This window comes from Lagenorhynchus albirostris, unplaced genomic scaffold (genome assembly GCF_949774975.1).
Source record: "Lagenorhynchus albirostris unplaced genomic scaffold, mLagAlb1.1 scaffold_141, whole genome shotgun sequence".
Taxonomy (NCBI): Eukaryota; Metazoa; Chordata; class Mammalia; order Artiodactyla; family Delphinidae; genus Lagenorhynchus; species Lagenorhynchus albirostris.
The window spans coordinates 402,907-406,804 of NW_026783385.1; positions in this window are offsets into that span (position 1 = coordinate 402,907).

Consider the following 3,898-nt stretch of genomic DNA (forward strand, 5'->3'; position numbering starts at 1 on the left):
CCAGACGACAGCCTTGGTCACTGAGGCCTATCTAAGGTACTGCCATACTTACCCACTAGATCCCACGCAGAGGTCCCTGTGCCCAAAAGGGCCTCCACGGAAGGGCCCTGTCCCTCCCGTGTGTTTCCTTGAGGTAATCAGAAACCACTGAGGATACCGGTAGGAGCTCAGGTATGAAGCTGGGCGACCCTGGCCAAACCTGATTGCCCTCCGTGGTAGACGAGACAGTGGCGGGTCCGAAGCTGCCTGAAGCACACTCCTCGCGCGCACCTTCGCTTTGCTGCCGGAAGGCCTCACATAAGGAGTCTGAGTTTACTCGTGACAGAAGAAGTCTGAGTTGACTCGTGTGAGGCCTGCTGCTCTCAGTTCCTTGCTGGGAGCTCCAGCAGGAGCGCTCTGGAGCTCGCCGGCAGGAGAATTGTGAGTCCCCCCGCCCCACCCCGGCCTCAAGCGAAAGTCCAGATTTCCCCCGTTAGTAACACCTCGGAGTGCCAGAGGGAGCGGAGGGGCATGCGTTCACGGAATGCTTTCAACCGTGCAAGGTATTTCACGAGACACTGTGCACTCACGTTCGTTGTAACAACTGTCAAAGGGCACTCACTCTATGCCTTCCAACTCCTCGGCTGTGTTTGAGCCCCAGGAAGTAAATGCGTTCGTTCGACGAAGCTCCGTGAAGGTGCAACGGTGACGGCGAAGCGCTGCCCTGTTCGCTCGAAAGCTCTCGTTCGTGCGGCCTTCCCACGGCCTCAAGGTACGCAGTTCTAAACAGCCTTACATTCCATGCTGGTGTGCCAAGCCCCCCCACCCACCCGCAGGGAAGAACTTGGGCTCTTCTGAGAAACACCAGTGTGCGCCACAAGTGAAACCAGGGCGTCTCCCCCAGGACGTCGCCGAACGGCGGTCGGATGCCAGAGGTGTACTTCCAGCCGGAAAAAGAGGGAAAAGGACAGCTTCCCCAGGGACAATTCCGGACCCTTGGGACCATCCAGAATCACCAAGGCCTCAACTTTGCACGGCCTGGGGAACGCTCTTCCGCCTGCCCAGCAATCCCCACGTCAAAACCTGTCTCAGCAGAGGCAGGCACTCTCTCCCTTGTACTAGATAGCTCGGCAGAGCCTTCCGAGAAACATGCTGCGTCATTCAGCTTGAACGTGGGACGCGGAGGGGAGAGTTCGCTCTCTCCCCGTTTGGAGGCGCCTTGCGCTTGGCTTCAAAGCTGCCTTGAACAGCACTAGCGGCCCGACGTCTCTGCACGGCAGGACTGTCGTTGTGGGCCGAGGCTGCGTGTTCTCCCAAAGCGAAAACCGTGCTGGCAATGCCTTTCTAGGAACTCCTCCCACGGCACCCCAGGTTCAGCTCCGGCCGAACGAAAGGTGACCTCAGGCCTCAAGGTAAGTTCCAGTGTTTCACGTCGGGGGAGTTGGGTGTGCAGCGGTTTCCATGAGGCCATACTCCACCACGGAGTGCCTTAACTCTGCGACGCTCCTGGGGGCACACAGGATAGGAGCTCGTTCGCCAATTTCGCAGGATGACTTCTCTCCGTGCCGGAACGGCGGCTCCTGGCTCCTGAGGAACCTTAGCCTAAACAGGCCCCTGGAGAAAGCTCTTCACGTTCATAGCAAGGGCAACGTACTGCTCTCTGGCTTGCCTGGGTTGAGTGCCCCAGTCGTCAAAGAGCCTCGCGAAGGCAGTGCTGCGCAGACTCCCTTTGCCAGTCGCACGGCCTCCTTGACTGAAAGAGAACTGCAGTGCCAAAAGGCACCGTGCTGACGACTGGCTCCAGGAGGAGACTCGGGACAGCACTCTCACAGAAGCGAAAGCTAGGCTGTGGGCCCAGCCTGAGGACCAGCACGTTTTCCACACTTAACACAGCTAAGGCATGAGCCAGACGACAGCCTTGGTCACTGAGGCCTATCTAAGGTACTGCCATACTTACCCACTAGATCCCACGCAGAGGTCCCTGTGCCCAAAAGGGCCTCCACGGAAGGGCCCTGTCCCTCCCGTGTGTTTCCTTGAGGTAATCGGAAACCACTGAGGATACCGGTAGGAGCTCAGGTATGAAGCTGGGCGACCCTGGCCAAACCTGATTCCCCTCCGTGGTAGACGAGACAGCGGCGGGTCCGAAGCTGCCTGAAGCACACTCCTCGCGCGCACCTTCGCTTTGCTGCCGGAAGGCCTCACATAAGAAGTCTGAGTTTACTCGTGACAGAAGAAGTCTGAGTTGACTCGTGTGAGGCCTGCTGCTCTCAGTTCCTTGCTGGGAGCTCCAGCAGGAGCGCTCTGGAGCTCGCCGGCAGAAGAATTGTGAGTCCCCCCGCCCCACCCCGGCCTCAAGCAAAAGTCCAGATTTCCCCCGTTAGTAACACCTCGGAGTGCCAGAGGGAGCGGAGGGGCATGCGTTCACGGAATGCTTTCAACCGTGCAAGGTATTTCACGAGACACTGTGCACTCACGTTCGTTGTAACAACTGTCAAAGGGCACTCACTCTATGCCTTCCAACTCCTCGGCTGTGTTTGAGCCCCAGGAAGTAAATGCGTTCGTTCGACGAAGCTCCGTGAAGGTGCAACGGTGACGGCGAAGCGCTGCCCTGTTCGCTCGAAAGCTCTCGTTCGTGCGGCCTTCCCACGGCCTCAAGATACGCAGTTCTAAACAGCCTTACATTCCATGCTGGTGTGCCAAGCCCCCCCACCCACCCGCAGGGAAGAACTTGGGCTCTTCTGAGAAACACCAGTGTGCGCCACAAGTGAAACCAGGGCGTCTCCCCCAGGACGTCGCCGAACGGCGGTCGGATGCCAGAGGTGTACTTCCAGCCGGAAAAAGAGGGAAAAGGACAGCTTCCCCAGGGACAATTCCGGACCCTTGGGACCATCCAGAATCACCAAGGCCTCAACTTTGCACGGCCTGGGGAACGCTCTTCCGCCTGCCCAGCAATCCCCACGTCAAAACCTGTCTCGGCAGAGGCAGGCACTCTCTCCCTTGTACTAGATAGCTCGGCAGAGCCTTCCGAGAAACATGCTGCGTCATTCAGCTTGAACGTGGGACGCGGAGGGGAGAGTTCGCTCTCTCCCCGTTTGGAGGCGCCTTGCGCTTGGCTTCAAAGCTGCCTTGAACAGCACTAGCGGCCCGACGTCTCTGCACGGCAGGACTGTCGTTGTGGGCCGAGGCTGCGTGTTCTCCCAAAGCGAAAACCGTGCTGGCAATGCCTTTCTAGGAACTCCTCCCACGGCACCCCAGGTTCAGCTCCGGCCGAACGAAAGGTGACCTCAGGCCTCAAGGTAAGTTCCAGTGTTTCACGTCGGGGGAGTTGGGTGTGCAGCGGTTTCCATGAGGCCATACTCCACCACGGAGTGCCTTAACTCTGCGACGCTCCTGGGGGCACACAGGATAGGAGCTCGTTCGCCAATTTCGCAGGATGACTTCTCTCCGTGCCGGAACGGCGGCTCCTGGCTCCTGAGGAACCTTAGCCTAAACAGGCCCCTGGAGAAAGCTCTTCACGTTCATAGCAAGGGCAACGTACTGCTCTCTGGCTTGCCTGGGTTGAGTGCCCCAGTCGTCAAAGAGCCTCGCGAAGGCAGTGCTGCGCAGACTCCCTTTGCCAGTCGCACGGCCTCCTTGACTGAAAGAGAACTGCAGTGCCAAAAGGCACCGTGCTGACGACTGGCTCCAGGAGGAGACTCGGGACAGCACTCTCACAGAAGCGAAAGCTAGGCTGTGGGCCCAGCCTGAGGACCAGCACGTTTTCCACACTTAACACAGCTAAGGCATGAGCCAGACGACAGCCTTGGTCACTGAGGCCTATCTAAGGTACTGCCATACTTACCCACTAGATCCCACGCAGAGGTCCCTGTGCCCAAAAGGGCCTCCACGGAAGGGCCCTGTCCCTCCCGTGTGTTTCCTT